This window comes from Arachis ipaensis, chromosome B2, assembly GCF_059453495.1.
Source record: "Arachis ipaensis isolate K30076 ecotype BB chromosome B2, ASM5945349v1, whole genome shotgun sequence".
Lineage (NCBI taxonomy): Eukaryota > Viridiplantae > Streptophyta > Magnoliopsida > Fabales > Fabaceae > Arachis > Arachis ipaensis.
In genome coordinates, this window is record NC_142437.1 from 23,866,349 (window position 1) to 23,880,808 (window position 14,460).

A 14,460-nucleotide genomic window follows, 5' to 3' on the forward strand; every position below is an offset into this window, starting at 1 on the left:
AGCTGCTTGACCTTGATCAAAATCAAATGGTCAGATATACTACAGTTTAACCTTTCAACATTACAATTCAATTTGACATAGTCCCAACAAAATAACTTCTTTCTTATGAGAGAAGAAACCCAATTTAGTTATTGCTAATTAGAATTTTTCATTCAAGCAAGTATGTAACATTTCACACATTCCCAATAATAAAGTAAACTTCCGAAGATAAGAAAAGTACATAATCGTCTTATATATATATAATCAGAAGTCAACTATAAGATAAAAATAGTATTTGAAAACAAAAGAATCCATTTCACTGTTGCCAAATGCTTTAAATCTTGGAAAAAATTCTCTTCTCAAGAACTAGTTACACAACTTCATACTTATATTCAAGGTTCTAAAAATTGGACTGGTCATCAAATCGTTTTAGTCATTGGTTTACTGGTTTATTGGTCTAACCGGTCCAAGCGGTGGTTCAACCGAAAAAATTATTTTAGAATAAAATAATAAATAAATTATAAAGGACCAAAGATGAGGATACTCCAAGAACTCCTATTAGATGCAACAACATTCAACATTATCACATATTCTCACACACACATACAAAGCCTTAACTCAAAAAACAACCACAACAAGTGACTTGGAAAAAAAATGTAAACACCAAAACAATCACAAGCATACAGAACATGTGAATATTATTATAGCAAATATAATAATAAAATAGCTCTTCTAATGTGTCTCCGAAAATATTCCAAATCAAAAAAACTACATAATCTGATCCACTTGATTCAGAAAGCTACATATATTAGAAAAATTAAAAATCAACTAAAAGAAAAAGAAAAGGAAGGCCTGGTTGATTTGATTCAATTGCCTGAGATGAAGAATCAAACAGGGCTGAGAAGCTGAGAGTTTAAATGTTGAACCTCAATATTCGAATAACATGATATATATATATATATATATATATATATATATATATATATATATATATAGTCCGTTGACACTTGTGTATGCACAACTTGGCCTCATCATCTGATTCATACCTTAAGTAGAAGAAAAAATCCCAATCAGCTTTCGTTACAATTTTATCCAGAGAGTTGGGATTTTGGTTCGGAGTTCATGCCAATGATAATGACGAGAGGGATGAATCCGTGAATCAGTCACATAGGCAGGGAAAATTTTAACAAAGTTCATCACAATGATTAACAACAACAAAAAGCACTGAAGGAAAACTCAGTAATATAGGCAGTTGATAAACCACAATTTTATGGTTTATATTGTGCTAAATTGAGTGGTTTTTCATCCATTATTCTCACGCTTATTCATAGAAATCACATGTTTTATGTTTTCCTTCCTGATTTTGTGCTATAATTGAAAACATGCTTCTTTGACCTTAATTTTATTAATATTAATTCTCCCTTTATACCATTAGATGCCTTGATATGTGTGTTAAGTGTTTTCAGAGATTATAGGGCAGGAATGGCTTAGAGGATGGAAAGGAAGCATGCAAAAGTGGAAGGAATACAAGAAATTGAAGAAATTGCTAAGCTGTCCAACCTGACCTTCTAGTACTAAATCGACCATAACTTGAGCTACAGAGGTCCAAATGATGCGGTTTCAGTTGCGTTGGAAAGCTAACGTCTAGGGCTTTGAAATGATATATAATATGTCATAGTTTCTCTGACGATAAGTGACGCGAACGCGTGATCCACACGGACATATCGCAGTGACAAAAATCAGCGTGATAGAATTCGCAATCAGCAATTTCTGGGCTGTTTTTGGCCCAGTTTTCGCCCCAGAAAATACAGATTAGAGGCTATAAAGTGGGAGAATTCATTCATTCATCAATCAAGCTTTAATATAGACAATTTTAGAATTAGATGTAGTTTTAGAGAGAGAGGTTCTCTCATCTCTCTTAGGTTTTAGGATTAAGATTTCTTCTTCTCAATTTCCAGGTTCAATGTTCTTTTAATTTAAGATTCTTATATTCTGCATTTATTCCATAATATTTTTCCATTTAAATCTATTATTTGTTTAATTGTTTCCAATTGAATTTTAATTACCATGTTCCCTTTTTACTTCTTTTATGATTTATAAAAATGGCATTCATATTAACTGAGTAGACTCCCAACTTGATTTTAGAGTTGATTATTATTTGGAGACCCTTGAGTTGGAATACTCAAGAATTAATTGGTAACTAGAAGTTGTTGGCTAGCACTCTAGTTACTACGCTAATCCTTCCCAAGGGAGAGGATTAGGACTTGTGAACAGAAGCTGGCTCCCAACTTAATTTTCCTTTATTTAGTAAAGGATAACCAAGTAGAAACAACAACCTATTACTGTTAATCTTGAGAAATCCAACGAGGATAGAACTTTCGATTAATCTTCTCCGGATCAAGGCTTTTAATTTAATTACATAAAATCTCTTATTTATTTTTATTGCTTTAATTTATAATTATATCTATGCCCAATTGCCCAAACTCCAAAACCCTCAATTTACAATACTCATAATCAATAATAAGAACACATCCCTGCAATTCCTTGAGAGACGACCCGAGGTTTAAATACTTCGGTTATCAATTTATTTAGGGGTTTGTTACTTGTGACAACCAAAACTTTTGCACGAAAGGATTCTCTGTTGGTTTAGAAACTATACTTACAACGCGATTATATTTTTATAAAATTTCTTTACCGATAGAAAATCCTAACGTCAAAATGGCGCCATTGCCGGGGAATTGCAAACGTGTGCCTTATTATTGGTTATTGTAAATATTTAATTTTAAATTAATTTTTTTTCGAAAAAAGGAATCAAATTTTTATTTTAAAATTTTTATCTTATCTTATCTTAGTTTTAAATCTCAAAATTCAAATCTTTTTCAAAAATCATATCTTTTTCAAAATCTTATCTTATCTTATTTCAAATTCAAATTTCAAATTTCAATTAAATTCCAAAATTTAAAATTTAAAATTCAAAATTTAAATTTAAATTTTTAAAAAAATCAAACTTTTTCAAAATGTAAATCTTTTTTTCAAATCTTTATCTTATATTGTTGACTTTTTCAAAATTCAAATTTTAAAATTTAAAATTCAAATTTAAAATTTCAAATTTAAAATTTTAAAATTCAAATTTCAAAATTTAAAATTCAAAATTTAATTTTCAAATTCAAAAATTTAAATTTCAAAACCTTTTAATTTAAAAACTTATCTTCTTTTACCTAACTTATCTTATCTTTTCTAATCTTAAAATCAAATCTTTTTCAAACCTTTTCTCTTATTTATTTTATTTTATTTTATTTTCTTTTGCTTGTTTATTTGTTTTTGTTTCTAATTTCTATTTAGCTACTATGAATTCTCGCCTCTCTGGTTTCAAGTTTGGTTCTAATGTTATTTCAAGGAATGGAAATTATAACAGGAACATGCATCAAGGTCGAAACAATCACAGATGGAAGGAGCCACGAGGATCTGATCAACCCTTTCGGCAATAACACCTTCCAAGATACCATGGACAACGACCATCCTACAATGCATGCCAAGACAATAGTTATGGTGGACCCCTCCGTGACAAACCACCTCCACTAAATTACTATGGTCAAGAGCCATTCCAAGGAGTGTACCAAGATGATGAATATGGTGGACCCCCTTGTAGTTACCAACAAGGCCCACCATATGCTTATGAACCGCCTCCCCAACATACCTTTGAACCACCATACTCACAAGCCCCCTACAACCAAACACCTCCATATGACTCTAACCCTTATCCACCATACCAACCACCTTATGAGCCATATGAACCATACATAGAACCACCCCAATTCCAACCCAATTACTCCTAAGAACCACCACCTTAAAATACACCATGTCCATATCCATCAACCCAGGAATCCATTAAGGAGCGTCTCAAGGAAACAATGAATAAATTTCATGCAATCCTTCACCAATTGAATCAAGCGATAAATCGATTACCTTCCCGACGTTTGGACACTCAAGAAACTCCCATGGCTTCATGTGGACAATCTAATGAAGAACGTTGCATGAAGGAGATACTAGAAACTCCAGTGGACAGTACGGAGCATGACTTTGTACTGGAACAAGTGGAGGAAGCTGTAATTATTGAAGAGGAAGAAGTGGTTGAAGACTTAGGAGATGCTGAACCTCCATGGGAAAGTCAAGTTATAGAGCCTCCTTCAATGACGTTTGAAATTGATATTGAGGAGGGTGTACAACCTCCAATGCATATCATGGTTGAAGACTTTGAAGAGGTTGATCAAGAGATGGATTCAATCATTGATGAATTCTTATCTACAATTGAATCCTCTCCCATTGGACTTGACATGGAAATTAAAGAAGAAGAAGCACAACCTCCCATGCCCTTGGTGAACAATGAAGAAGAGATCAAATTGGAAGAAAGCTACCAAGAGGAAGAGGTTGAAATTGAAGAAGCTTGCAAGGAGGTGGAAGTTGTCAAGGAAGAACTCAAGGGAATGGAGCTAGAAATCACCTTGCCAAAGTTGTTGGAGACCTCTCCCCCAAAGCCATCACCATCCATCCCTTCATTCAAGTGGGTAAATCTCTCATCTCTAACCTTAATTAGCTCACTTGAATATGCTTTGCTTGAGACAGATGGGCAACTCAGAGCTCTTTGTGGCTTTAAGAGTAAGAGGGAGATGGTTAGTCGTCATGCAAGATTCAATATGGTGGAAAGCTCAAAGTTTAAATGCAAATGTTGGTGTAAAGCTCAACTGAATGGGTCTAGGAAGTTGGTTGGCCATTTTAGTGGGAATTCAAACTGCTTGCTACCCGGATAGAATCATGATGATCAACAAGAAGACGGGTGCAAAAGCAAGGTTTGGGAACTCAGAATTCAGTCTAGAAATCAACACTCTTGGGGCCTTGTCACTTACTTTAACTTGCTTGAAGGCTTTTTATGCCTAGTTTGGGATTCCGGAGGCCATTAAAATTATAAACATTGGTGGAGATTCCTCGATGAGTTCAAGCACAAGCCTCCATGACAAGAAGCTCACCAAATGTCCAACTTAAGGACTATAACTAAAAGTTCTAGGTGGGAGACAACCCACCATGGTATGATCGTTCTCTTTCAGTTTTAGTTTTATTTTAATTTGTTAATTGCTTATTTTTATTTTATTTTATTTTTATTAGTGTTCATTCATAATTCTTGCATATTCATATGCATTTGCATTTGCATTTGCATTCTGCATAAAAAAAAAAAAAAACACGCACGCGACGTGTCCGCGTCACAGGTGCATTAGGAAGAAAAGAAAAGTGAACAGAAAGTCACGCGAAAGCGTGGCTGAAGGCGTGCTTTAGGCACAAACATGCCCACGCGACCGCGTCGCTGATGCGGCCGCGTCATTTTGGAAAATAGCCTCCCATGCATCCGCATCACCCACGCGAACGCGTGCCCCTAAAAATCGACGTAAAAGAGGTGTATGGCAGCAAGTTATGATGGAGTTGGGCTGGAATGATGCTGGAAGCACCAGCCCTATCACATGATCACGTGCCCCACGCGGCCGCGTCGTTTTACAAAATCAAGTCATTCACGCGATTGCGTCACCCACGCGAACGCGTCACCCCAAATTTTGGCAATAAGCAAACTAAACAGAGAGTTGTGCGAACGCGAGGCTGCTCTCGCGCCACTAGCACAAATCAAGTCACGCGTCCGCGTCACTTGAGAATATCGCCAATCACGCGAACGTGTGAACCACATGTCCGCGTCGCATGCGTCGCACAACTTATCCAGATCAGCACCAATTATCTTATCTTTTCTTTTCTAATCCTAATTTCCTCTATCTTCTCTTATTCTTTCTTCCTCCTTTCTTACTTTCTTTTTCTTCTTCATCTCTTTAACTTCTCACCCCTCTTCACTTTCATTCTATTTTACTTAATTTATTTGCATACTTTCATTCATTGCATTTTAATTTTGTGCATATTTTTATTTTCTTTTCTAATTTTATTTTTTTTTCATTGGTGTTAAATTTTCTTATTTAACTGTTGCATCTTCTCTTGAATTATCCTGGTGCTTCATGACTTGTTTTACTCTGACTGGGTATTATTCTTCATAAGTCAATGCTACTCCTTCATGATACTTATCTTATCTTGCATTGACATGAACTTACACTATCTTGCATTACCCACACTCTCTCCCCCATTGTTGCAACTTTTACACCACTGGTATGCCATGTGCTTCTATTGTTTTCTCACTTACATGTTGTAGCTACCATGTAGTTGAGACCCCCATTATTTGGCATTAACCCACCCATACTTTATTTATTTTTTTCTCTTTATTCCTGGGTTACTTTTCTTCTTTTTCCTCTTCTTTCAGGATGGCCACCGAGGAAGGAAAACGGAAAACCTTTACATGGGGAGACAAACAAGTCCATCTGCACAATCCTTGGAGAAAAGCGTCAGTTGGAGCCACCCATCCACTTGTACATCTTAGCATGCACCGAGGACGGTGCAAATCTTTAACTGTGGGGAGGTCGATACCGACTTTTATGGGTTAGTTATTTTCTTCTCAACACCAATGTCTTATTTTCTTTATTAGTTCATTGTTGCATTTACATGTTTGATTGTATGTTTATTTGATTTTGTGCATATTTTACCACTTGGTTGAAGTAATATTTTCTTTTTCAAGAAATTTTTATAGTATTTCACTAATTTAAATTGAAATTTTTTTTGTGTAAAACTTGTTTGAAGATTGTAAATTGGAACATGAATTATAGCTAAGAACACACAACCTATGAGATTTTGAGCTTATTTATGGTTACATTATTTAACCATAAATTTTTATTCTTGTGTGTTTTCTTCCCTATGATTGCAATCTTTGCTTTGTTTTATTCTATATGTCCAATATTTAGTGTATTTACATGCTTGCATATGATTGAGGCCATTACTTATTTAGCTCACTTATCCCAAATAAGCCTACCCTTTAAATCACCCTTGTCAGCCACTTTGAGCCTTGTAAACCCCCATTTGTTCTATATTTTACCACATCACTAGCCTTAAGCGAAAAAATAATTAAAATACACCAATTGAATCTTTGGTTAGCTTAAAATAGAGATTGTGTATCAACTAAGTGTGGGAAAACTATGGGAACATGGGTTAATAAGGGAATGTGTTATGTTTTTACTTTGATAAAATATTGGGAATTTGGGTACCTACTCATGTGAGACTAGAAAAATTAAAAATTTATGTGCATTCATATGTTACGTTTACTTTTATATTTAAAAAAAAGAGAGAAAAGAGAAAAAAAGAGAAAAAAACCAAAAAAAATTCAATAAATAAATAATTAAGGGGACAAAATTACTCCAATGCTAAGTTAAGTTAAGGAAAAGATCAATGCATATGTGATAAAAATTAAAAGAAAGTTTGATGCATGAGTATGAGATGAAAAAAAATGAGAATTTTTGGGTAGCTAGGCATGATTCTAGAGTTATATAGAGTGTATGTATGTTAAGTGAGAGCTTGGTTAGTCAAAGATTCAATTTATAGCTCACTTAGCCATATATATACCTTTACCCTTACCTTTGCCCCATTACAACCTTGAAAAAGACCTCATGATGTTTGCATTGGTACATTAAATATTGTTGATTGGTTAGGTGAAGAATAAAATTTAGAAAGCATGATTAGAGAAGAGTAGAGTGATTACCCTATACACTAGAGCGATTAGAGTGCATATACACTACCAGTGAGGGTTCAATGCTTGATTCTATGTTCCCTGCTTTCATGAGTTGTCTTCTTACAAGTTTACTTGTCTTTTATTGTATGATTTGAATTAGTGGAATCTGAATTATGTTTGTCTTGAAAAATTTTTTTACTTTTAACCAAGTAGGTAGAAACATCTTAGCATGTAGTTGCATTCATATAGATAGGTTGCATTTTATACATTCTACCATTCCTCTTCACTCTTTTAGTTCTCTTGAGCTTAGCATGAGGACATGCTAATGTTTAAGTGTGGGGAGGTTGATAAACCACAATTTTATAGTTTATATTGTGCTAAATTGAGTGGTTTTTCATCCATTATTCTCACGCTTATTCATAGAAATCGCATGTTTTATGTTTTCCTTCCTGATTTTGTGCTATGATTGAAAACATGCTTCTTTGACCTTAATTTTATTAATATTAATTCTCCCTTTATACCATTTGATGCCTTGATATGTGTGTTAAGTATTTTCAGAGATTATAGGGCAGGAATGGCTTAGAGGATGGAAAGGAAGCATGCAAAAGTAGAAGGAATACAAGAAATTGAAGAAATTGCTAAGCTGTTCAGCCTGACCTCCTGATACTAAATCGACCATAACTTGAGCTACAAAAGTCCAAATGATGCGGTTCCAGTTGCGTTGGAAAGATAACGTCCGGGGCTTCGAAATGATATACAATATGCATAGTTGCCCTGACGATAAGTGAGCGAACGCGTGATCCACACGGACGCATCGCAGTGACAAAAATCAGCGTGATAGAATTCGCAATCAGCAATTTCTGGGCTGTTTCTGGCCCAGTTTTTGATCCAGAAAACACATATTAGAGGCTATAAAGTAGGGGAATTCATTCATTCATCAATCAAGCTTTAATATACACAATTTTAGGATTAGATGTAGTTTTAGAGAGAGATGTTCTCTCCTATCTCTTAGGTTTTAGGATTAGGATTTCTTCTTCTCAATTTCCAAGTTCAATGTTCTTTTAATTTAAGATTCTTATACTCTGCATTTATTCCATAATATTTTTCCATTTAAATCTATTATTTGTTTAATTATTTCCAATTGAATTTTAATTACCATGTTCCCTTTTTTACTTCTTTTATGATTTATGAAAATGACATTCATATTAACTGAGTAGACTCCCAACTTGATTTTGGGGTTGATTATTATTTGGAGACCCTTGAGTTGGAATACTCAAGAATTAATTGGTAACTGGAAGTTGTTGGCTAGCACTCTAGTTACTACGCTAATCCTTTCCAAGGGAGAGGATTAGGACTTGTGAACAGAAGTTGGCTCCCAACTTAATTTTCCTTTATTTAGTAAAGGATAACCAAGTAGAAACAACAACCTATTACTGTTAATCTTGAGAAATCCAACGAGGATAGAACTTCTGATTAATCTTCTCTGGGTCAAGGCTTTTAATTTAATTACATAAAATCTTTTATTTATTTTTATTGCTTTAATTTATAATTATATTGTGCCCATTGCCCAAACTCCAAAACCCCCAATTTACAAGACTCATAACCAATAATAAGAACACCTCCCTGCAATTCCTTGAGAGACGACCCAAGGTTTAAATACTTCGGTTATCAATTTATTTAGGGGTTTGTTACTTGTGACAACCAAAACTTTTGCACGAAAGGATTCTCTGTTGGTTTAGAAACTATACTTACAACGCGATTATATTTTTATAAAATTTCTTTACCGATAGAAAATCCTAACGTCAGCAGTGCAAATTTTAACAAAGCTCATCACAATGATTAACAACAACAAAAAGCACTAAAAGAACAGTGAATCAGTAACATAGGCAGTGCAAATTTAAAATTTAAAATTTATCATCAAATATAATCAGTGAGCAAAGCCAATCAATCAAGCACTGACTGAGCATTCTGTTCTGATTCTGTGACTGGGAAGCAACAAATTCAGCAACAAATTCAAGTTACAGCAACAAATTTAACAAATCCTAGTAAAGTCCTGATTTACAGCAAAAAGGCAAATTTATCAATTACCAATTCAGCAACATGCAGAAATACAGGGAGAAGGAAAATCTGGAAAAGGGAGAATACTGAACCAAAACATTAACCAATAATCACAAAACACTAAATCTTCACCTAGCAATTACAAACAAAGCCAGCAATTACAAACATTAGCACATTATGAAACATTCCAAAACACTAAACCTTCACCCAGCAAAACTAGCAACTACAAACAAAGCCATCAGTAAATTTGAACAAAAAAAATTAAGAGCCATCAGCCTACAGCATTTAACAATATTGCAACAAACAAATTAGGAGCCATCAGCAACTGGTAAACCAGTAAAATACTATCAGAGCCATCAGAGTAAGTATTACTGATGCCAGGGCATTTTGACCAGTTTTACTGACCTTTTCTTTATTGTTTTTAGGGTAGTTTCATGCATTTTCTTAGGGAATAAGCAAGTTTTGGGTAGAATTTCACTTACATCTTGATTCAAGCAAACATTGTGCACTTTACATGATTTCATGAGGATTTTGCATGAATTGAATGACAAATTGGATGATGCATTTCCCATGACTTGGACTAGAGCTTTGATGCACTTTATTGCTTGATTTCAGGACAAAGGAAGCAAGGAAGAACCACGTTAGCAGCCATGTTAGTCTAACTAACGTGACCTCTAACGTGGAATGGGAGCTAACTTGCAAAGTTAATGAGAAAAGTAATCGCCAATAACGCCCTCGAAGCCATAATAGCCCACGTTAAGAGTCACGTTAACTAAGTTAACGTGAACTCTAACGTGGAAGAAATAAATGAAGCCAACGTTAGTGACACTTACCTTTGTCACTAACGTTGGACCAAGCTCACAATTGGCCACGTTAAGAGCCACGTTAACTCAGTTAACGTGGACTCTAACGTTGAGAAGCAAAAGAGAAGCCAACGTTAGTGACACTTACCTTTGTCACTAACGTTGAGCTAAGCCACAATGAGCCACGTTAACTCCCACGTTAACTTAGTTAACGTGGAAGCTAACGTGGAGGGAGCAAGAATCGCCAACGTTAGTGACACTTACCTTTGTCACTAACGTTGGAATGAGCCAATGTGAGCAATGTTAACTCCCACGTTAACTTAGTTAACGTGGAAGCTAACGTGAATAAGGGAATGATGAGCCAACGTTAGTGACACTCACCTTTGTCACTAACGTTGAAAATGGCTATCATTGCTACGTTAGAAGCCACGTTAACCTAGTTAACGTGGACTCTAATGTGGGAAGTAGGGGCACATTGGAACGTTAGTGACAAAGGTAAGTGTCACTAACGTTCTCGAAGGATTGGCAAGCTTACGTTAAGAGCCACGTTAACCTAGTTAACGTGGACTCTAACGTAGGGGGAAGGGAAGACTCTCAACGTTATTGGGAAAGGTGAGTCCCAATAACGTGTGCGAAGGACCACGAGGCAACGTTAGTGCCACTAACATTGAAGTTAACGTGGATCATCCCTGGGTGAGGAACGTTAGTGAAAAAGGTGATTGTCACTAACGTTCTCGAACCCACACTCTCAGTTAACGTTAACGCCACTAACGTCCTGAGCTAAACACCCTGCCTACTTCACACTTTCTCTCTGCAAGTAAAGCTAAGCCCACTGAAGAGTATAACTGCTTCAAACTCAAGATCCAAAGGCCCATATCCAAGACTTGAAGAACCAACTAGAAGATCAGAAGAGTAGTATATATAGGGGTAGTTTTGAATTAGGAAGGAGCTTTTTGGGGGATGGGAAATTGAGAACTACTCTCTGTATAATTTACTTTTTCTGCTCTTCTAGTTCTAATTTTCATGATGTATTCTCCATCTTTGTTTTCTATTTCCAGAGCTATGAACAACTAAACCCCTTTCATTGGGTTAGGGAGCTCTGTTGTAATTTGATGGATCAATACTAGTTTTCATTACTCTTCTTCTATCTTTTCTCTTGATTTTACTAGAAAGCTTTCAATCTTCATCCAATTGGGTAGTTATCTTGGAAAAGAAGCTATTCATACTTGGATCTCTTCTGAACCTTGGAAGAGGAATGAAGAGATCATGCTAGAAATGCTTTCTCATGTTGGACCAAATTGGGTTTGGTTGGATATGGTGACTCTAATCCTACTAACACTTGATTTGGGAATGCATGTGGTATAATCAGTGACCATACTTCATCTCTTCTCATGAGCAATTGACCAAGGAATTGGCTATTGATAAAGATATGAGAGATTGAATTGCCAAGGAATTGGAATTCGATCACTTAAGATTGCCAAGGAGATCAATGAATGCATTGATTGAGGAAGAGATGAAAATGAACTTGATCCGGAGAATGCAACATCTCCTAAGCCCAATGAATCCCCATTTCTGATCTTACCCATTCTCTTTAATTTCTGCAATTTACTTTTATGAGCATCTTCCCCATTCCCATTTAAATTCTGCAATTTACCTTCTGCCATTTACTTTCAGCTCTTTACTTTCGGCATTTATATTTTCTGCTCTTTACTTTCCAGCCATTTAAATTCCTGCAACACTCAAACTAAATTCTGCTTCGCTCAACTAGAATATTTCTCTAATTAAAGTTTCTTGACCAATCAATCCCTGTGGGATTCGACCTCACTCTATTGTGAGTTTTTACTTGACGACAATTCGGTACACTTGCCGAAGGAAAATTGTTGAGAGACAAGTTTCTGTGTGCATCAATTACTGACTAAAACACTAAAATAGAGTAACAGAGTAAGTATTACTGACTAACAGAGCAATCAGAGTACAGTGAATACAAGACAGAGCAATCAGAACCATACATACAAATTTGCAAATTTGTAAAATTTCCACCATTAACCACCAGCAAATACAAGGGAATACCAAACTGGAAACCAAGACGGAAGACCAAAGAAGATGGAGGGCTAGGGTTCCTTCACTTCAGAGTTCTCCAATCTCTAGTACAGGGAGTATAGTGACAAATGATTAAATGAATGAATGATTGGGGGAAGAGGGGGGGTTTGGTTCACACGTGGTTCCCTTTTTTTTTTTTACAAATTTAAAAACAGCGGCTTTTTATCGGAACCGGTCCGGTCTAATTGGCCGGTTCTCAACCGGTTCAACGATTTTGAAGCAATTTTTCTTTGAGCGGTTATAGGTGGAGGACCGGACCGCTAGAATCGTTGGTTTTTGGTTGAACTAATTCGACCGGCCGGTCTGGTCCAGTTTTTAGAAACATGCTTATATTCAGATAGCAACCAAGCTCATGCCAACAAGCAAGTAGTCCACTGGTCAAACACTATCAGCAACTAGTAAAACACCATCAGCAACTGGTAAAACAAATTTTAATACATACAGATTTCCACCATACAATCAGAACCATACGTACAAATTTGCAAATTTGTAAAATTTCCACCATTAGCATCCAGCAAATACAAGACAGAACCAAAAGAAGAATTGAAGAACCAACCTTCAGAACCAAACTTGAAACAGTTGAAACCAAGACCGAAGCAGACTTGAAGAAAAATGGAACCAAACTTGAAACAGTTGAAACCAAGACCGAACCAAACTTGAAACAGTTGAAACCCTCAGTGAAGATGAAGACGAGAAGCCACTAACCTGGGTCCGTGATAAACTCCAATTTTGTGATTTATCTTGTTCTTAATTTAGGATATTTTATCAACTTTTCTCACATTTATTCAATGAAATAGCATGGTTTTGTGATTCTCCCTAAATTTGTGCTTAAGTGTGAAAACATTCTTTTTAGGCCTTAAAATAGCTAAATTTAATTCACTTTAATTCCATTCGATGCCTTGATATGTTTGTTAAGTGATTTCAGGTTTAGAAGGCAAATATTGGATTGAAGGAATGAAGGAAAAGCATGCAAAGTGGGAGAACTCATGAAAAAATGAAGGAATTGCTAAGCTGTCAATCCTGACCTCTTCGCACTAAATCGATCATAACTTGAGCTACATAGGTTCAAATGAGGCGGTTCTAATTGCATTAGAAAGTTAACATCCGGAGCTTCAAAATGATATAAAATTTGACATAGTTTCCTTATATTTAAGTGATGTGCATGCGTCACCCATGCGTGCATGTCACCGAATCAGCATTGGTCATTTTAGGAAAAACGTGGCCAGCGATTTCTGAAGCATTTTGGGCCCAATCCAACTCATTTCTGATGCTATTGAACCCAAGGATTGAAGGGAGAATGAACCAAGTAGTCATAGTTTAGTTTTTATCATGTTTTAGGTTAGAATTCTAGAGAGAGAAGCTCTCTCTTCTCTCTAGAATTAGGATAGATTATATTCAAATCTCTTCTTAGATCTAGATTTTAATTATTGTTTTCATCTATTCTTCCTTTCAATTTCTTGTTGCTACATCTTTACTCTTTTAGTTCCTTTTGTTAATTTCTTATTTTAGTCATTTTTATGTTCATGCACTTTTGTTCCCTTTGATTTCAATTAATGCAATTTATGTTTTATGTTCTTTTATTGTTTAATTGATTTGTTCTTGTTATTTCCTTACATTTGGTAGTGTTAGATTTTATATTTCTTTTCATTTTACTATGCTTTTCTTTTATACCTTCCAAGTGTTTGATAAAATGCTTGGTTGGATTTTAGTGTAGATTTTTCTCCTCTTGGCTTGGGTTGAGTAATTGGAGACTCTTGAGTTATCAAACTCTTTTGTTGATTGATAATTGGAAGTTGCTAGTTGACTTGAATTTCACTAAAGCTAGTCTTTCACTATGATTTGACTAGGACTTGTGGACTCAAGTTGATTATATCCACTTGA